Source organism: Thalassophryne amazonica, chromosome 13 (assembly GCF_902500255.1).
Source record: "Thalassophryne amazonica chromosome 13, fThaAma1.1, whole genome shotgun sequence".
In the NCBI taxonomy this organism is placed as follows: Eukaryota; Metazoa; Chordata; class Actinopteri; order Batrachoidiformes; family Batrachoididae; genus Thalassophryne; species Thalassophryne amazonica.
In genome coordinates this window covers 78,397,044-78,419,511 of record NC_047115.1, presented here as the reverse complement: position 1 = coordinate 78,419,511, position 22,468 = coordinate 78,397,044, and the positions used below count along the sequence as shown (strand labels likewise).

Genomic DNA, 22,468 nt, shown 5'->3' with positions numbered 1-22,468 from the left:
AACGCTTTCGTTTTTATTTTTATTTTATTTTTTTAGCACTGTTGTCGTGCTGCTCCACAGCCTGTCCAGTGGATTTTTATTTTATTTTTTAGCACTGTTGTCGTGCGTTACCTGTGCTGCTCCACAGCCTGTTCAGTGGATTTTTATTTTATTTTTTAGCACTGTTGTCGTGCGTTACCTGTGCTGCTCCACAGCCTGTTCAGTGGATTTTATTTTATTTTTAGCACTGTTGTCGTGCGTTACCTGTGCTGCTCCACAGCCTGTTCAGTGGATTTTTATTTTATTTTTTAGCACTGTTGTCGTGCGTTACCTGTGCTGCTCCACAGCCTGTTCAGTGGATTTTTATTTTATTTTTTAGCACTGTTGTCGTGTGTTACCTGTGCTGCTCCACAGCCTGTCCAGTGGATTTTTATTTTATTTTTTAGCACTGTTGTCGTGCGTTACCTGTGCTGCTCCACAGCCTGTTCAGTGGATTTTTATTTTATTTTTAGCACTGTTGTCGTGCGTTACCTGTGCTGCTCCACAGCCTGTCTAGTGGATTTTTATTTTATTTTTTACCACTGTTGTCGTGCGTTACCTGTGCTGCTCCACAGCCTGTCTAGTGGATTTTTATTTTATTTTTTACCACCGTTGTCGTGCGTTACCTGTGCTGCTCCACAGCCTGTCTAGTGGATTTTTATTTTATTTTTTACCACTGTTGTCGTGCGTTACCTGTGCTGTTCCACGGCCTGTCTAGTGGATTTTTATTTTATTTTTTTTACCACCGTTGTCGTGCGTTACCTGTGCTGTTCCACGGCCTGTCTAGTGGATTTTTATTTTATTTTTTTTTACCACCGTTGTCGTGCGTTACCTGTGCTGCTCTGCAGCCTGTCTAGTGGATTTTTATTTTATTTTCTACCACTGTTGTCGTGCGTTACCTGTGCTGCTCCACAGCCTGTCTAGTGGATTTTTATTTTATTTTTGCACCGTTGTCGTGCGTTCGCTGTTGCCGTGCGTTACTTGTGCTGCTTCATGGCCTGTCTGGTGCCTTAACTAAAGCACTCCTTCTGCTGAATCACCTCTAAATTATTTACACATTATTCACTTTGCGTGTTTTTAGGAATCCACTAGGTTGCGTAGCTACTAGCTTTTAGCCGATTTAGCATGGCGGCTTCTCCTGTCTCTCCCGCACTTTTCTGCTCTGGTTGTGAAATGTTTAGTTGTTCCTCGGCCTCCTTTAGCAGTAACGGTACTTGTAATAAGTGCAGCTTATTCGTAGCTTTGGAGGCCAGGCTGGGCGAATTGGAGACTTGGCTCCGCACCGTGGAAAATTCTACAGCTAACCAGGCCCCTGTAGTCGGTGCGGACCAAGGTGGCTTAGCCACCGTTAGTTCCCCCCTGGCGGATCCCGGGCAGTCGGGAAAGCAGGCTGACTGGGTGACTGTGAGGAGGAAGCGTAGCCCTAAACAGAAGCCCCGTGTACACCGTCAACCCGTGCACATCTCTAACCGTTTTTCCCCACTCGACGATACACTCGCCGAGGATCAAACTCTGGTTATTGGCGACTCTGTTTTGAGAAATGTGAAGTTAGCGACACCAGCAACCATTGTCAATTGTCTTCCGGGGGCCAGAGCAGGCGACATTGAAGGAAATTTGAAATTGCGGGCTAAGGCTAAGCGTAAATTTGGTAAGATTGTAATTCACGTCGGCAGTAATGACACTCGGTTACGCCAATCGGAGGTCACTAAAATTAACATTAAATCGGTGTGTAACTTTGCAAAAACAATGTCGGACTCTGTTGTTTTCTCTCGGCCCCTCCGCAATCAGACCGGGAGTGACATGTTTAGCCGCATGTTCTCCTTGAATTGCTGGCTGTCTGAGTGGTGTCCAAAAAATGAGGTGGGCTTCACTGATAATTGGCAAAGCTTCTGGGGAAAACCTGGTCTTGTTAGGAGAGACGGCATCCATCCCACTTTAGAGGGAGCAGCTCTCATTTCTAGAAATCTGGCCAATTTTCTTGGATCCTCCAAACTGTGACTGTCTAGCGTTGGGACCAGGAGGCAGAGCTGTGGTCTTATACACCTCTCTGCAGCTTCTCTCCCCCTGCCATCCCCTCATTACCCCATCCCCGTAGAGACGGTGCCTGCTTCCAGACCACCAATAACCAGCAAAAATCTATTTAAGCAAAAAAATTCAAAAAGAAAAAATAATATAGCACCTTCAACTGCACCACAGACTAAAACAGTTAAATGTGGTCTATTAAACATTAGGTCTCTCTCTTCTAAGTCCCTGTTGGTAAATGATATAATAATTGATCAACGTATTGATTTATTCTGCCTTACAGAAACCTGGTTACAGCAGGATGAATATGTTAGTTTAAATGAGTCAACACCCCCGAGTCACACTAACTGTCAGAATGCTCGTAGTACGGGCCGGGGCGGAGGATTAGCAGCAATCTTCCATTCCAGCTTATTAATTAATCAAAAACCTAGACAGAGCTTTAATTCATTTGAAAGCTTGTCTCTTAGTCTTTTCCATCCAAATTGGAAGTCCCAAAATCCAGTTTTATTTGTTATTATCTATCGTCCACCTGGATGTTACTGTGAGTTTCTCTGTGAATTTTCAGACCTTCTGTCTGACTTAGTGCTTAGCTCAGATAAGATACTTATAGTGGGCGATTTTAACATCCACACAGATGCTGAGAATGACAGCCTCAACACTGCATTTAATCTATTATTAGACTCTATTGGCTTTGCTCAAAAAGTAAATGAGTCCACCCACCACTTTAATCATATCTTAGATCTTGTTTTGACTTATGGTATGGAAATAGAAGACTTAACAGTATTCCCTGAAAACTCCCTTCTGTCTGATCATTTTTTAATAACATTTACATTTACCCTGATGGACTACCCTGCAGTGGGGAATAAGTTTCATTACACTAGAAGTCTTTCAGAAAGCGCTGTAACTAGGTTTAAGGATATGATTCCTTCTTTATGTTCTCTATTGTCATATACCAACACAGAGCAGAGTAGCTACCTAAACTCTGTAAGGGAGTTAAAGTATCTCGTCAATAGTTTTACATCCTCATTGAAGACAACTTTGGATGCTGTAGCTCCTCTGAAAAAGAGAGCTTTAAATCAGAAGTGTCTGACTCCGTGGTATAACTCACAAACTCATAGCTTAAAGCAGATAACCCGTAAGTTGGAGAGGAAATGGCGTCTCACTAATTTAGAAGATCTTCACTTAGCCTGGAAAAAGAGTTTGTTGCTCTATAAAAAAGCCCTCCGTAAAGCTAGGACATCTTTCTACTCATCACTAATTGAAGAAAATAAGAACAACCCCAGGTTTCTTTTCAGCACTGTAGCCAGGCTGACAAAGAGTCAGAGCTCTATTGAGCTGAGTATTCCATTAACTTTAACGAGTAATGACTTCATGACTTTCTTTGCTAACAAAATTTTGACTATTAGAGAAAAAATTACTCATAACCATCCCAAAGATGTATCGTTATCTTTGGCTGCTTTCAGTGATGCCGGTATTTGGTTAGACTCTTTCTCTCCGATTGTTCTGTCTGAGTTATTTTCATTAGTTACTTCATCCAAACCATCAACATGTTTATTAGACCCCATTCCTGCCAGGCTGCTCAAGGAAGTCCTACCATTATTTAATGCTTCAATCTTAAATATTATCAACTTATCTTTGTTAGTTGGCTATGTACCACAGGCTTTTAAGGTGGCAGTAATTAAACCATTACTTAAAAAGCCATCACTTGACCCAGCTATTTTAGCTAATTATAGGCCAATCTCCAACCTTCCTTTTCTCTCAAAGATTCTTGAGAGGGTAGTTGTAAAACAGCTAACTGATCACCTGCAGAGGAATGGTCTATTTGAAGAGGTTCAGTCAGGTTTTAGAATTCATCATAGTACAGAAACAGCATTAGTGAAGGTTACAAATGATCTTCTTATGGCTTCGGACAGTGGACTTATCTCTGTGCTTGTTCTGTTGGACCTCAGTGCTGCTTTTGATACTGTTGACCATAAAATTTTATTACAGAGATTAGAGCATGTCATAGGTATTAAAGGCACTGCGCTGCGGTGGTTTGAATCATATTTGTCTAATAGATTACAGTTTGTTCATGTAAATGGGGAATCTTCTTCGCAGACTAAAGTTAATTATGGAGTTCCACAAGGTTCTGTGCTGGGACCAATTTTATTCACTTTATACATGCTTCCCTTAGGCAGTATTATTAGACGGTATTGCTTAAATTTTCATTGTTACGCAGATGATACCCAGCTTTATCTATCCATGAAGCCAGAGGACACACACCAATTAGCTAAACTGCAGGATTGTCTTACAGACATAAAGACATGGATGACCTCTAATTTCCTGCTTTTAAACTCAGATAAAACTGAAGTTATTGTACTTGGCCCCACAAATCTTAGAAGCATGGTGTCTAACCAGATCTTTACTCTGGATGGCATTTCCCTGACCTCTAGTAATACTGTGAGAAATCTTGGAGTCATTTTTGATCAGGATATGTCATTCAAAGCGCATATTAAACAAATATGTAGGACTGCCTTTTTGCATTTACGCAATATCTCTAAAATCAGAAAGGTCTTGTCTCAGAGTGATGCTGAAAAACTAATTCATGCATTTATTTCCTCTAGGCTGGACTATTGTAATTCTTTATTATCAGGTTGTCCTAAAAGTTCCCTAAAAAGCCTTCAGTTAATTCAAAATGCTGCAGCTAGAGTACTGATGGGGACTAGAAGGAGAGAGCATATCTCACCCGTGTTGGCCTCTCTTCATTGGCTTCCTGTTAATTCTAGAATAGAATTTAAAATTCTTCTTCTTACTTATAAGGTTTTGAATAATCAGGTCCCATCTTATCTTAGGGACCTCGTAGTACCATATCACCCTAATAGAGCGCTTCGCTCTCAGACTGCAGGCTTACTTGTAGTTCCTAGGGTTTGTAAGAGTAGAATGGGAGGCAGAGCCTTCAGCTTTCAGGCTCCTCTCCTGTGGAACCAGCTCCCAATTCAGATCAGGGAGACAGATACCCTCTCTACTTTTAAGATTAGGCTTAAAACTTTCCTTTTCGCTAAGGCTTATAGTTAGGGCTGGATCGGGTGACCCTGGACTATCCCTTGGTTATGCTGCTTTAGACGTAGTCTGTGGGGGGGTTCCCATGATGCACTGTTTCTTTCTCTTTTTGCTCTGTATGCATCACTCCGCATTTAATCATTAGTGATCGATCTCTGCCCCCCTCCACAGCATGTCTTTTTCCTGGTTCTTTCCCTCAGCCCCAACCAGTCTCAGCAGAAGACTGCCCCTCCCTGAGCCTGGTTCTGCTGGAGGTTTCTTCCTGTTTAAAAGGAGTTTTTCCTTCCCACTGTTGCCAAGTGCTTGCTCACAGGGGGTCGTTTTGACCGTTGGGGTTTTTCATAATTATTGTATGGCCTTGCCTTACAATATAAAGCGCCTTGGGGCAACTGTTTGTTGTGATTTGGCGCTATATAAAAAAAAAGTTGATTGATTGATATATATATATATATATATCAGCAGACATATTAGCCTTTATGTCGCATCGCTTATTATTTGTATAAAATAGAATACCTGAAACTTTTTCCTCCACCTAGCTGGTGGCATAGTGACCACCTGTCTCTTGATTTTGTAAAATCCCCATTCTGATAGAAAATGAATTGCAGCTGGTCAATTTGCCTCTGTCTCTTATAGCTGATGTGACCAAAGCGTGATGGGGTCCCAGCCATGCTTGGCAGTAGAGTGCCCTCTGCTAGATAAATGGCAACTGCCAAATGACACAATTTCCAGCAGTGTTCATGTGTTCAACAGTTCTTCAGTGTTTATTTTGAATAATAAAACTTTTCATATCTGCAAAAATAAATCAGATATCAATATGATGACAAAAGGCTCATATCAGCCGATATTATTAGCCAACCCATATAATGGTCAGGCTGGAGCTAGTAGGTTATTCATGTGCTTTGGTTGTGTAATGCACACAACTGATACACAGTAAAGTCACCATCACTGCAAATGATAACACATACAGTTTCACTGAATCCTTATTAAAGTTAATTACTTTGAATCTTCTTGTAAACAGTCTCGTTGTTCAAGACCCAGCAGCTCCTTTGGTGATCAGTGTATTCCTTGACCAACTGCTAATGAGGTTTGAGGTTTTCTTGTAAAAGGACACAAGGTCATTATTTCCATTTCCTCTGTGCTCAGCTTGGAAATCCAAGTGCAGATTGACTGATATCTGACCTTCCAACAATAAACCTCAATCAATGTCTCCAAAGATCAAATCTCCAAACATCAAATTTCATATCTCGACAAAATGAATGCTTCGCCTTTTGAAGAAACGCCACAAATGTTGCTTGTGGTGATGCTGAAAGCACGAGCCGACTGCTTGACATTTTGTTCTCATGAGTATTCATTTGCTCCTTTAAAATAACTTGCAGTTGAGTACAATAAAAGGAACAGACCAAAAAAAAAAAAAAAGGAAAATGACTGCAGCTTTCTGACAAAGTCAAGCTGTTAACATTTTCCTGCCTATGATTCTTTCAGAAATTGCTGATGAATACTTCATCTTTATTTAATGAAGATCCAAAGTGGAACTGAGTTGTTTTAACATGCTTAAAGCTGCCTTTATCCAGCATTCTTCATTTAGGGAACCAAAAAGCTGTAGCTCGCCTGTTTATCTTAAAGTACTGCGGCACTTATGGCTCCATGCTGTTCATTGTTCCTGTGAAATTGTACCATGAAAACATTCTGTTCTCAGAAAGAACATGTCGAAAATACAGACATCACTAGATATCACACATTCCTCTTACTTTCTTTCATCCATGACCTAAAAAGACCCACAAAAAAATCGAGTGATACAGGAGGTGGAGGAACGACATACAAATCAAAACAAATCAAACTCCACAAGTCAGGATCACGAGGTCTCACGAGCGGCAGATACTGTTAATGTGACAAATCTGACAAGACACGGGTGTGATTTAAAAAATAAAAATAATGAAGAATGTGCCAACTTGTGTGTCTGTCAGACTACAAAAGTAATATATAAATAAATGAATGAGCTTGTCATCATGTGGAATGATAAATCTACTTCATATAACTTGGCTTTGTTGAATCTCTTGATGAAAATTAGAAATGTGTTTATGATAAGGTGTCACCACCCTCCACTGCCTCCTTGTTCACCTGCTGCTATCCGATCTTATTACTTTTGAATGCCTTAAATTTAGTAAAGCCTTGTTTTCTGGTTCTGTCATCAGAATTGTGTGATTTCCCCAAAGGCTGTGTTTAAACTCTGAGGCATTTGATGCTGCTTTTTATTTATTAATTTATTAATTTATTTTAGTGGTTCGAGTACGCTATCAGCATCAGTTCTGAGATGTAGCCTGCAACATATGGACTTAGGTGGATCCCTGCTGGCTGCACACTCATGAATTATGGAAGTTGGTAAAAATATGCAAATCTGGGCATTAGCCTAGTTATGCCCTGTACTGTAAGTTACAGTGACTTATCTATTATGTATGAATCAAGAAGTCCTTCCAGCCAACAGCACAGTCCGCGCTCAGGTTACTAGCACATGATGATACTCAGGACCCTGAATACCTGTAAGTAGAGTTTTCTTGCACACTCAATTGCAGAGCAACTTAAAATAACAATGGCATGTGGAAGATTTAAAATGCTGCAAGACACATAGAGAATTAGCATAACGTTTGTGCTAATCTTCTAATTTCTCCCCACAAGGCTGATGTGAAATGTTATTCTGATCATGGGGGAGAAGGATGAGGTATTCACCCAACTCTACAGGCACACATGAATATCAGGCCGGGTGTAAGATTACCATCACAATGCAGGATGACTGATTGTACATAGGCAACCTAGTCATAATACTGTAAATAACAAGTGCTGGATTTCTCTTTACCAAAGAATATGGCCAACACACACACACACACACACACACACAAAATGATGTAAATAAATATAAATTACAGTATAAGTACTTGCAAGCAATTATAAAAGTAACAGTGCCCCATTGCCGCACAGCGAGAAGATCTCAGGTTTGCTTCTAGCCTGGTCCTTTCTGTGGGGATTTTGCATTATTCTGCTTCTGTTTGCGTGCGTTCCATCCAACTGCTCCGGCTTCTTGCCATTTCCAAAGACATGCAGGTTAGGTGAATTTGTGACTCCAAATTGACAGCAGGTTGGAGTGTGAATTTGGTGGCCTGTCCAGGGTCTACCCTGCTTCTCGCCCAATGACCTCTTGGATTAGGGTTTCCAACCGTCCCTCGAAAAATGGAATCGTCCCTTATTTGGAAATAAAAGTGTGCGTTCCGTATTGACCTGAAACGGGACACAGTTTGTCCCATAGTTCTGTGAGAATCAAAAAGTCTGTAAAATGTCGGTGGAATGTGGAATGAATGTGGAATGAATGTCAGTTGACTGGCGTTTTATATGGAAACTTACGGTAAATTTGATCCCAGGCCCTCTCCTGCTCTTCACCAATGAGATGACAGACACGAGTTGAAAATACAGAATCACTCTTATCTCATTGGTCGAGGGACATCTGCTTGCAAGAAGATACCGGATGAGAAGAGAGACGTCATGAGCCGACGACGGTCGTCAGACGACCATAACAAAGCAGCATGGCTGCTACCAATACAGACACCGACACTGCAGATACGCCTACGAACAACAATGTCTGTAACATCGTTACTCCTCTTCAAAAACATCAAAAAATAATGCAAAAATACAGGGGCAAATGGGAACAGGAAAATGGCTGGGTGGAAAAGGTGTGCAACAACAGCTATAAAGCGCACTGTACTGTGTGCCACCGTGCATTTTCTATAGCCCATGGTGGACTGGCCGACTTGAAGCTGCATGATTCTAGTGCAGGATACATGAAAAATATGAGGGACAAGACAACCAGGAGAACCCTCGACGAGTTTGTTGTCCACCAAGCCACGCCAGAGGCAGATATTGTATGTAAAGAATATATTTTTTTTTTTTTTATGGTTTGAAGCAGGACAGGATGTTCATATTGAAATTGTGAGTGAAAATTAATTTTGCACTAAAAATAAATTGCTAAATAATCATTTGTTTTCCACGTGTTCATATCAGAACAAATGCATATGCATCTACTTAAATTCATGGTCAAGTCAATAGTCAAATGGGTAAAAATCATTTCACACACATGCTGGGAAGGGTGAAGGCAATGGTCAGTTGGCCGGTCGGCCCTGTCGGTGAGGTGTCCCTTATTTATTTTTCAGAGAGTTGGCAAGCCTCGCTTGGATAGACTCCAGCCTCCCCATGATCCTCACCTGGAATAAATGGATAATGGATGGAATTCTGAACACATGCCAGCAGTCAACAGACTACAACAACAGATTACAGACGGAATCCCAGATTACTCAAGGTGACATAAATCTCAGCACATCTGGAGGTATAGATGCTTGGGGTGTCCATTTAATTCACACTCACTCACTCATCTTCAACTACGTAGTCCAATTAAGGGTCATGGAGGGCTGGAGCCTATCCCAGCAGTCATAGAGCTTGAGGCAGGGTTCACCCTGGATAGGACGCCAGTCTGTCGCAGGGCCACATATGGACAAACAAACACATTCACACCCACATGCACACCTACAGACAACTTAAAGTTCCAATCCACCTAACCTGCTTGTTTTTGGATGTGGGAGGAAGCCGGAGCACCTGGATAGAACCCATGCAAGCAGGGGGAGGACACACAAACTCCACACAGAAAGACCACAGATGGGAATTGAACCCATGACCTTCTCGCTGGGAGGCAACAGTGCTAACCACAAATCCACTGTGGTGCCAACCCTGAACACATTTTCTTGTCATAAATCACAAGCCACATATTGACTATTATCTTTACTGTTAATAATATTCTTTATATTTTATTAATTTAATTGAGGTACCTAAACAACACTTATATTACAGAACACTACTCACATTGTTCTTGAAGTTACTTTCATTCTCATTCTCCACACAGGTGAAGTCCGTTGTCCTTGCTCCATGAGACTGTGTTTCTCAGAAAAATAAATAAATAAAAAGAAAAAAGTCTGGTTTGTGCACTCCTCTGTGGCTGGACAGGATGCAGTCAGTGTCCATGCACAGCCAGACTGTGCGTCCATGCATAAAACTGAGTTCAATCAGATGGCGCACCTCTTCCTTGGCAGGACAGGATGTGTGGGCATCGTCATCTTTTGAAAGTGCTCTGATAAAAATAAAACAATGAAGCCACAGTGCTGACATTGTCCATCAAGCACAGTGGATGGCCGCCAACCAGGGCCATGGAACTTAAATCTAACCCTTCCTCAGAATGATACATAAATAAATTTGAAAAACAATAAACCTGGTTTGTGGAGGTCATCTATGGCCAGACAGGATGTGTGCAGCATGCATGTGCACACTGGGTGTGTGCCGACCAGGAGTATTAAACATAAATCCAGTTCTGTCCACACAATAATAAATTAATAAATAAACAATAAATCCAGTTTGTGCAGGTCATCCTTGGCTGGACAGGATGTGCCCAGCATGCGTGTGCACGTCGGGTGTGCGCTGACCAGCAGCATTAAACATAAATCCACTTCTGTCCTCAGAAAAATAAATAAATAAACATGCAGCTCGTCTGTGGTCAGACAGGACACGTCCAGCTCGCTCACACGTCTGCTTGTCAGGTGAGTGCCGGCCGGCTACAGAGCCGGGTGGCTGGAGGCTGCAGGAGTGTTGATTTCCCATCATATAAAAGGAAAAGTGTGTGCCAACTTCTCACAAGTTGTCACACATGTATGTGCTGAGTCACAGAGACTATGTGGTGAGGAGTAAGAGATGCCCACCTGACAATTTTGTGACAGAGTTTATCGTGGGTAATTTTGGGTCTGTTCAAAAATCAAGCAACACGTGGACACCGCCCTGTGACTGAGCTGAGGGGATGGGGAGCAGCTGTGGATCTCGAGCTGAACTGTGCAAATTTCATCGGGTTTCATCGCGGATGCTGTTCACAGGCTGTTGCAGCCTAATGAGATATTAACCTTACTGTGTAGTTGTGAGACTTGTGCCATACGTAACCAGTGATGATTGGATGTCTATTGTACCTGGATTTTTGGAGGATCCTTGGGTGGCACTGGAATGACTTCATGTCCAATGAGCAGTTTCTTTAGTAAATTCAGATGAGGAATATCCCTTGCATTATGAAACACTGTCAGGTATGATATTTTGGATATTTTTCTCTGTATATAATCCAGCAGGTGCCTCATTTTTGAGACCAAAAGCATGCCCATATTTCACCTGGCTGTGGTACATAGATGGTTACTTTTAAGAGGTGTGGGTGCATTGATTATCTGCATATATATATATATATATATATATATATATATATATATATATATATATATATATATATATATATATATATGAATGAATAAGCTTTATTGTCATTGTATAAAGAACGCAATGAAATGTCGTTCGGCAACACCCCTGTGCAGCAGCGCCCTCACAGATAAATTACAATATACAATAGACTATCACATATAAAATATATAGTCTGTTAAAAACTCAGTATAAATAAGATAATGAATATTAAATACATATTTTAAAAAAATAAAACAGTGGAGGGGATATCCGGTGCAATAATAAAAACAGTGCAGTATAATCCCCGGTGCGATACAAGTAGTCAATATTCTTGTAAAAGTCTTTTCACAGCCATTGGGAAAAAGCTGTCCTTCAGTCTGTTTGTGCGGGCTCGGATAACCCTGAGCCTGCCAGATGGGAGGATGGAGAAGAGGGAGTGTCCCGGATGGTAGGGATCATTTGTGATCTTTGTGGCCCGTCCGAGAAGGCCTTTTGAGTAAATCTCAGCCAGGGATGGGAGCGGGCAACCGATGATCCGCTGAGCTGTTTTAATCACTTGCTGAAGCTGTTTCTTCTCAGATGCGGTGCAGCTGGCGTACCACACCGTACATCCATATGTGAGTACGCTCTCGATGGTGCAGCTGTAGAAATTCTTCAACAGAGGCAGAGGCAGCTTGTTCTTTTTCAATGTTCTTAGGAAAAATAGGCGTTGCTGGGCTTTTTTAACCATATGATTGGTATTGGCTGTCCAGCCAAATTCCTCAGAGATGTGTAGTCCTAGGAACTTGAATTCTTGGACACGTATATACACTCAACAAAAATATAAACGCAACACTTTTGGTTTTGCTCCCATTTTGTATGAGATGAACTCAAAGATCTAAAACTTTTTCCACATACACAATATCACCATTTCCCTCAAATATTGTTCACAAACCAGTTTAAATCTGTGATAGTGAGCACTTCTCCTTTGCTGAGATAATCCATCCCACCTCACAGGTGTGCCATATCAAGATGGTGATTAGACACCATGATTAGTGCACAGGTGTGCCTTAGACTGTCCACAATAAAAGGCCACTCTGAAAGGTGCAGTTTTATCACACAGCACAATGCCACAGATGTCGCAAGATTTGAGGGAGCATGCAATTGCAAAATGCAAGTGCAAAATCTGCTGGTTTCCACAACACAATCACAGTTTAATCATTTCCATGACTTATACCTTCATGTGAAAATGACTTTGAAGCAAGTCATATCTATAAGAAAAGTATATTACACATTACCAGACCATTTCTTTCTCCAGGTGTGATCATAGCCTGCATCATCATCATCATTATCATCATCATCATCTTCATCATCATCAGCTCTGCAGTGCTGATGAGACCTGAGCCAAAATGATCAATTTCCAAATTTCTGTATAGACAGATAGATTTGGTAGTGTTTATAGCATAGATAGCTGACATTTTTCAAGGGTGGTAATATATTGTGCAGAGTTCCTGTAATGAGTTGGAATGGTGTGTAATTCCAGAATGTTTTTATAATGGTAGACCTTAGACCTCAAATTTTTTAGTGTCTTAATGTATTGATAAACTGTTTAGGATCTAGTTAACATATTCACATATTTATTATTATTATTATTATTATTATTATTATTATTATTATTATTATTAGTGTTATTATTATCATCATTATTGTTTTAGTTTTATTTTGTTTTTTAATTTTTAAATTGACCCAATGGAAATAAGTGTTTCACTTGCTTGTGTCAGCTATGTATTTTAATGTATTTACAATTATATTACGTACTTACATTGAACTTACTAAATAAAATCACTCATGCATGCACACACTCATGCTTTAATAAATAGATGATATCCTGCCCCTTGCTGCATTGGTGTGTGAGTACAGAATGTTTTTATAATGGTAGACTTTAGACCTCAAATTTTTTTGTAGAACTCAACCTTTTATTTTATTGTTAATTACATAAATTTTTAATGTTAATTTAGCATCTTAATGTGCACACAGATCTTCTCTCAGCCAGCTTACTGGGCTGTCGCTGAGAAACACAGAGTTTCAGCTCCCTCCAAAGATTTTCTATTGGGTTTAGGTCTGGAGACTGGCCAGGCCACTCCAGAACCTTGATTTGCTTCTTACGGAGCCACTCCTTGGTTATCCTGGCTGTGTGCCTCGGGTCATTGTCATGCTGTCATGCCATATTGCTGTCATGCAATATGGGTGAGATATGCATTGTCATGCATATCTCACCCATATTGGCCTCTCTTCATTGGCTTCCTGTTAATTCTAGAATAGAATTTAAAATTCTTCTTCTTACTTATAAGGTTTTGAATAATCAGGTCCCATCTTATCTTAGGGACCTTGTAGTACCATATCACCCCAATAGAGCGCTTCGCTCTCAGACTGCAGGCATACTTGTAGTTCCTAGGGTTTGTAAGAGTAGAATGGGAGGCAGAGCCTTCAGCTTTCAGGCTCCTCTCCTGTGGAACCAGCTCCCAATTCAGATCAGGGAGACAGACACCCTCTCTACTTTTAAGATTAGGCTTAAAACTTTCCTTTTTGCTAAAGCTTATAGTTAGGGCTGGATCAGGTGACCCTGAACCATCCCTTAGTTATGCTGCTATAGATGTAGACTGCCTGGGGGTTCCCATGATGCACTGTTTCTTTCTCTTTTTGCTCTATATGCACCACTCTGCATTTAATCATTAGTGATTGATCTCTGCTCCCCTCCACAGCATGTCTTTTTCCTGGTTCTCTCCCTCAGCCCCAACCAGTCCCAGCAGAAGACTGCCCCTCCCTGAGCCTGGTTCTGCTGGAGGTTTCTTCCTGTTAAAAGGGAGTTTTTCCTTCCCACTGTAGCCAAGTGCTTGCTCACAGGGGGTCGTTTTGACCGTTGGGGTTTTACATAATTATTGTATGGCCTTGCCTTACAATATAAAGTGCCTTGGGGCAACTGTTTGTTGTGATTTGGCGCTATATAAAAAAATTGATTGAATTGATTGATTGATGCTGGAAGACCCATCCATGACCCATCTTCAATGCTCTAACTGAGGGAAGGAGGTTGTTTTCCAAAATCTCGCAATACATGACCCCGTCCATCCTCCCTTCAATACGGTGCAGTCGTCCTGTCCCCTTTGCACAAGAGCAACCCCAGGGTATGATGTTTCCACCCCCATGCTTCACAGTAGGGATGGTGTTTTTGGGATGGTACTCAGCATTCTTCTTCCTCCAAACACAGCGAGTGGAATTAAGACCAAAAAGTTCTATGTTGGTCTCATCTGACCACATAACTTTCTCCCATTACTCCTCTGGATCATCCATGGGCAAACTTAAGACGGGCCTGGACGTGTGCTGATTTAAGCAGGGGAACCTTCCATGCCATGCATGATTTTAACCCATTTTTTGCCTTTTTCTTATTCATTAAATAAATTCCATGTGTTTTCATTTGATTTCAGGTGGGTGTTTACCAACTTTCTTCAAAAAAAAAAAAGGGTGGGTTGATACTTGACCCTGGGCCCTCCACTGGCGAAACATAATATATAAGATCAGTAACATGCACTTTCCACACTCAGAATCTACATTAACATCACCCAAAAGCCAAGAAAACAAGAGGTGGTAAAACAGCAGAGTTTTGAATTCATTTGCATATTCTCTTCACAGCATAATTAAGTAATTCCTGTAGCTCAAGGATGAAAGGAACAATCATTAGCTTGGATCAAAGTCAATCATCAAGCACATGACAGCTGACAACTTCCATTTAACTGGACATACATAAAAACTACTGAAACCTGGCCCTCCTGAAACCAGTCACTATGGTAACAAGAGAAATCTACAACTTCCTCCAGTCACATGGCCTGCGCTCTTTATTGTGCAGGTTATTAACTCAGAAATTGGGGCCCTGAGACTGGATCAAGCACATTTTACTGCTAAAATGCTTTGTTCTTTCATGGTAACTCTTATCTCTTGTGGGAGAATCAGGCAACTTCAAACTGAAAAGGAGAAAGAAATACTCAGGAATTAATTAACATTTTTTAAAGTCCCCCTGTGCCTCAGCTAACGCTTTGCATTCTTTAATTCCACAAACTTAACCTCATCAAATATTAATTTCATTTTCTTGTTATTTTCTATTAGTCTCAATTTGGGAAACATTTGGGGAAAAAAATGTGGGGGTTTTTTTTGTTGTTTTTTTTTTTTTTTTTTTTTCCTTTGCTCTTGCAGAGCAAGATGGATAAAGTCCATCTAACCAAAAGATAATAATAGGAAATTGTGCACAACCAACTGCTTCTCCTCTCCACCTACTCTTTCTCTCCTCCATCAATCTCACTGGAAACTCTCCTCCGCTGCACATTAAGGTGTAACATCCGCTGACCCTGTATATTTGCCCAGTCATACATCACTGAGACACCTTGAGCCTTCTTTGGGGGTTTAGAAATCATAACACCTCCCTGAACACCATCAGCTTTACAATTCCACTCATAAACACTGACTGGCAAGAAAATCCTACACAGCGTGCACCTGCCATCCTGTCACCTTTACTCATCCATGATGTTGTGTGAAAATAAAATATTTGTGCCAGTTTTGCGTCAGGCAGTCACTCCAATATTATCATTCAGTTATGAAAATAACAAGATCTGCTTTTTGCTGTCAGTGTGCACCCCACTTGCTTGGCCAGTTGCAGTTCTCATAAAAAGCAATTGCCTTTATAATGACCTTTTTTCACAGTCTTACATTTGTCTTACATTTGTGGATGTTATGAATAGTACTGTCTCAAGTGTTAGCATTTCCAAAACCACATGAATGCTCAACTTTAAAATAAATTAATAAATAAATAAATACACCCCCCCCCCCCCCCCCCCCAAAAAAAAAAAAAAATCACCATATCTGCTTCCTGTGTTGTTGGCAAGATTTAATCAAAGCTCAATATTTTCCATTGGGGGTGTCACCTGATCACAAAAGCCAAGATCAGATACAGGTTGTTTTTTTGTTTTTTTTAAGCCACGGACCAGATAATTTTTTGGATCAGCAAAAAAACAAAACAAAACAAAAAACCCCACATTACTTTGTTTTTATTTATTTATTTATTTATTATAACTTAATGACTTAATGAATAATGAAAATTCTTAACTTTTGTCTGTTGTCCTGAATGAAAGTAAGGTGTCCAATGTTCTAAATATTTTAAAATAAAACACTAAGTTGTTGGATTAAATTGTTCTTTAATATGAATGGCATCAGTGAATAAAAATAACCCTTTGTCAAAATCATGAAAAGTAAATTAATAATAATAATAATAATAATAATAATAATAAAATGGAGCAAAACTGACCTGAGTTTATAACTTCAACTTCTTTTTTTCCAGAACAGATGAGGATGTCTATGAGAAGGTAAAATATTAATTTTATTTAAAACCCTTTCTGGATAAATTCATTCATCCTACACACTGATCCTGGCATGCAGACTCTCGAAAACAGTTGTGAGTGCTCGTTATTTCTCAAGGGCTGTGGACTTACAGCCTCCTCGGCTGTGAATGCACTTTGACTGTTAAGCTCAGTTCAGAGGCCTCACGGCTGCACAGATAAGAGGTGACAGTCACTTTGTCCTCAATCCTTATAATGTGAAAAGAGATTATTTGTGCAGAAATGTGCTGAGCCTGTTTTCTGCAGCGGAACATGAGGCTGTAGCCACATACGAAACTACATCTACATGAGGGCAGAGCTACAGCAGGAGTGGCAGTCTGTCTGCCAGGCTGTTTTTTTGTTGTTGTCTTAAACAGAGGTTGAATGAGTGTGGAGCAGTAGCATTTCTTCCACTTGAACTGTGATTTTGCAATAATTGCATCAAAAGCTATGCAGGCATGACATTAAAAACAAGTCAACATGACACAAAATCACACATATGTAAACTCTGCAACAATCTGCTGTTCACATGCATTCTGAAATGTGAGGAGGCAGTAATACCCTCCAGACAATAGAGGCCCAACGCCCGCTGAATGAAAATTCGACCCACATTCGGGAGGTGTCCAAGTGCGTTTGTAGCCATCAGACAGCATTCTGAGCATAGTCCAAACAGTCGGGTACAGTCTTGCGGTTGCCCTGAATATTTTGCTTATTTTCAAAATGTGGGGTGCAGTCGAAGTGGGAAAATATCGAACGGCAGTGGAAGTGACATCTGACCGCATTCTAAAAAATTGGACAATGTGAAAATGGGATTCGTGACATTGTGATCATGTATGGGTGAACGTTCTGCATGTTTCCGCCATGTTGAACCCTGGCTGAATGTCTCCAATTTGCCTGAATGCACCAGGAGCGCACCTTTAGTGCTGCTGGAATATATTGTGCCAAACTGCTATCAGACCACAGTTGTCCAGCTTGTACGTGCATTCTTATTGTTCTTACTGCATCCTGGCAGCTGTCCAGGTTACTCTTAAAGCATTCCACCTACATCTGTACTGCGTTCGGAGGCTCATGCACATGGCATGCGCACAGATCAGTGGGGGCGGGCTGGAGCACAATTTGATTATTCGGATGGCTGTCCTCCACAATCCCAGGTCCCAGTCCTCCCAGGTGTGGCACAAATTTCATTTTTTTTTTTCACATTCCACCTGATTCCGCTAGACTCGTGCTTGTCAGGATTGGGGTTTTGTTTGTTGATTCTGTTATGTCTAGTCTCTTGCTGTTTTTTTCTGTTGGGTTTGTCTGTCCCTTTCTCTCATCTGTCTCTGCTGACTCTTGGTGGTGGGTGTTTCCCTCTCTCTCTCTCTCTGGTCACGCCCTCCTTCTGGTTCATTCCATGCACACCTGTCTCCAATCAGCACCTCATCACCTGGGTGTATTTAAGCTCCACAGTTCCCCTTGTCATTTGCCAGATTGATGCGCCTAGTGCCTTCTCTCCAGCTCTGTTTGTATTCTCGACCTGCTTGCCTCTTGTGTGTTCTGATTACCTGCCTGTATCCTCGACCACACCTTTGCCTGATGTTTTTGGTTTTGTTACTCTTGTTGGACTGCTTTACTGTGTACCGGACCCCATTTACTATTTCAATAAACTGCTTTTACCTACAGAGCTTGTTGTCAGAGTCCTGCATTTGCGTCCAGCCAAACCAGTTATCCAGACCTGATAGTGCTGTGTGACAGAGTGAAGTGTGACAGAGCCCTAAGTATGTTTATGGCTCAACTGTGACCTGCAGACCCACTGACCATCCTGAATTTTTTAAGAAAATACACTTTCAAGCTATAAAAGCAGTAAATGGAGTGCATTCATAACATGCTTTCCAACTGATGCAGATGCTCAGACTATGTTATAATATGCCTACTTTCACCCATTTACACACACACACACACATGCACGCACGCACGCACACTTGCCAAGGTCAAAGTGCTGCAATAGAAGACACTGAAGTGCACAGACCAGGACAAACCTGAGGGTAAAGGACCTTGCCCAACAGCCGCTGAGTGATTATCCTGCTTGATTTTGGAAATGAACTTCTGGCCTCACATTCATAAGCCATTTTCCCAAACATCCTATTTAAAAAAATTTAAAAATAATATTAATAATAAGAGCAAAATGTACAAAAAAAAAAAAAAAAACTATAGTATGCGCTTTCAACTTCTCACTCGGAATGGTCACACCACATCTGATGTGGACCTGCATATTGATTTGTTACAAGGTTTATTTATTTCTTTATTACACTGGATGCACTTCCTTTTTATATGAATAAAGGGCATGGCTGGTCTTCAACTGGGCAGCATGGTGGTTGCATCACAGAAAGAAGGCTGTAGGATTGCTTCCTGGCTGGGCCTTTCTGTGTGGAGTGTGCATTTTCTCCCTGTGTTTGTATGGGTTCCCTCTGGGTGCTCCGGCTTCCTCCCACTTCTAAAGACATTCAGGTTGATTTGGTGACTCTAAATTGATGGTAGGTGTGAATCTGTTTGTCTGCCTATATGCAAACCTGTGACAGACTGGCATCCTGTCCAGGGTGTACCCCGCCTCATGCCCTATGACTTGCTGGGACAGGCAAAATAATAAGAAAAAAAAATAATAACCGTAATTATGTGTTTATAATAGCATTGAGTGTAATTGTAGATTTTAATTGACATCAGTACCAATGACAAAAATTTTGTGGTCGTGAATTCTTTGTTCATCAGAATATTTTCGACATAACTTGATAAATTTCTAATCCTTTGTTTACGCTGAGTAAACTGTCTGTTATAAGAAGCTCTTTGTGTGCAGTAAAAATGTTGCTTCCGACCAATACTGCAGTTCATGACCGGTGAATTATTCGAATTAGAATGAGATGAGAGTCAGAGTTTGCAGCAGAGCCACTGGTCCATTTCAGCTTTCTTACTTAGAAACACTCGTTCTAATCTGCTGCGACGGGGTAAATCTCATTACTGTTACGCAAAACTTTTTCTTTAAACTATGATGCAGTGCATTAAAACTATTGCAGTAGGGTATAAATCTAGGATTTTGTGGCAGGTTTGCACTTAATTATGAAATTCTATTGACTTGAGGTCATAATTGCATAAGCAACACAGGTTTGTTTTCATGCTTGATATTGTCATTGTCATGTTCTAAATATTTCTATCAAAATGCACAGACTTGTTTGAGAGATGATCAAACATTTCATAAAACATAAAGAAAAATGCAGTACTAATGAAAAAGGACTGGTAATGCTGCAGATGAAGTACAGCTTTGATAATGCAATGACAGAAAACACATGTCACAAACGTGCAGGTAACATCTTGAATCAGCAGCATTTCATTAAGTTTGGTGGATGGAAATTAAGGCTAAGACATTTCTTATGTCAATAAATCACTGGAGATACAGGAAATGTTATATATATATATATATATATATATATATATATATACCATGGTCAGTGAGAATTTCATGTCTAACTGGCGTGCATTATTTTCATGTATACGCACACGTAGTTCGGTGAGTAAAGTCACTGTCATATCACTCCGCTTTGGTCGTCACCATAGCAACACGCAAATCAGTTGGCGCAGATCAGCTGTGTTTTGACAGGTGAAATGTGATAAAACATGGATTTCCAAGTGAATTTTAATATTTTTGGCCAAAATAAAACATTTGAGGAATGGGAAGATGAGGAGAGCAAACGAGAAGAACAGCAAAAGCAACAGCATAAATATTTAACATCGGACAAACTGGAGAAGATTGAAGACGGGAAAGAAGAAGAGAACACGAAAAAAGTTAAATAAATATTTGTCTGTTAGCTCACTGTGTGGGACCATGGTATAAGTGGATTAAACAACTCGAAGCCGTGCATTATACGGTTTGAATGCACTCCGCTTCGCGTCGTGGTGTTTTCGTGCATTCAAACCGTATAATGCATGACTTCTCATTGTTTAATCCTTTTATATATATATATATATATATATATATATATATATATATATATTCTAAAATCTGGACTGCTATTAATGGAATGCACTGGAAACATTATTTTTAATAATTTCAAAGCAATCAAAGGCATCTCACTGGAGATATAACAATGCCTTTGGCAAAAAAAAAAAAATTAAAAAGCAAGACTAATCTTGTAAATCAGAAAAATAAACATTTTTGAAGACTGTCGACCGACTGACAGGACTGATCTCAGTCCTGCCTTTGTGTGAATACTCTGTGAAGAGTGCACAAACAAATGCACTGGCATGTGCGCACACCACTTCTGTGATGTATCCTAAAGGTACTAAGATTAACACGTGGCATTTGTTCCAAATACAGTATGTGCTGTTAAGTGCTGTCTATAAATGAAAACTGCTTAAAACTGCTCAAACACCAACAACTGATGCTTATGTTTTACTAAGAGACATGGCTGCAGTAAAAAAAAAGAAAAGAAAGAAAAACAGGGGGGAAAATATCAGAGTTTCATTTCTTCATCAAACTTTCATTCAGATGCTGCTGTGTGGTTTGCGCCTTTGAGAAATCTTGCAGCTGCAGAATCTCAGTGAGCTCACACCCACATGCTCATAATTAAAGGTGAAGTGCATAGCCTGTAGCACTTTGCATCCTGTGATGTTCATGCAGGATGCAAATTCAGAGTGCAGGGATTTGACTGGGTGAATCTGGTAGAACATGTATGACACACTGAGGGAGGAAAAATATAAAAGCGATCTAAACTGCAGGAGATAAACACCAGCAAGGTGTTTGTGATGCTTCAGCTTTTGTTCACATTGTGCTACAAATCATTAAAAAAATCTATGAAGTTCAAGCAACTAAAAAGCTTTCATTCAAAAGTTTGGCAGCCCTGGTCAGAGTGTCCAATATTACAAGAAAATATCTTTTGAACTCAAAGAAAGCTTATAATGACTATTTTACATTTTCTGTACCCAGTGGAACAATAAACACTCGTTACACAAAAGCTCTGGTATGAAATGTCACAGCAACTTACATTGACTGTGGCTCCGTGAATTCACTTGCTTTGTAATTCAAGTGATCGTTTAGTCAGCGTGCGCGCTGTGGAGCGCGTTCCACACAGCGTGGATGAACAGAACAAATGTGATTACCTCGTAGCGGGGCTTCTGGTCAGGATCTCAGCGTCGATCTCAGGTGCTGATGGTGCTGATGGTGATGCTGAAGAACAGAGCGCACTTTTGCGCACTGCCGGTCCGCACAGGGGAGAAGCGCGCGTCTGTGCTCCGGCTTCCTCTCATCACTGATGCTTTGGAAAGCAGACACCGGAGCGGAAAGAGATCATCGTTTGCTCAGCGTGGAGAACTCGACTCCGTCTCCTGCGCACATGGACGTGCCTGCAGAGAGAGAAGAGACTGCACACTACAAGAAGCGGGGAGGAGCCGCGCAAGGTGCTCCTCTCACTGCTCCTCTGCGCGCTGCTCCTCTGCAGCACCACCATGTCACAGCTCACACGCTTTAATCTGCATCGCAAAACTGCTCAGGTGATCTGTTAAAGATCAGAGACACGGTGTCATGATGTGTTTCTCAAAAATAGAATTTGAAAGTGCTGCTTGGCACGTGGACAGTGGACTAAAATGTTTTATAACTGGTACAATAAATAAAGAACTAATATATGGAGAAAACAAACACTTCAAAATGCTGTTTAAAATAACAC

General features: G+C 40.7%; 1 protein-coding gene across 1 annotated transcript in view; it reads right to left on the bottom strand.

Annotated features, from left to right (window-relative positions):
* hs3st1l1 (heparan sulfate (glucosamine) 3-O-sulfotransferase 1-like1) overlaps window positions 1-22,232 on the bottom strand; it is a 198,848-nt gene extending 176,616 nt beyond the window's left edge. Inside the window, exon 1 of the mRNA XM_034185070.1 lies at window positions 21,906-22,232. The gene's annotated coding sequence lies outside the window, so the exon portion shown is untranslated. The remainder of the gene's footprint in view (window positions 1-21,905) is intronic.
* Between the last annotated feature and the right edge of the window lie 236 nt (window positions 22,233-22,468).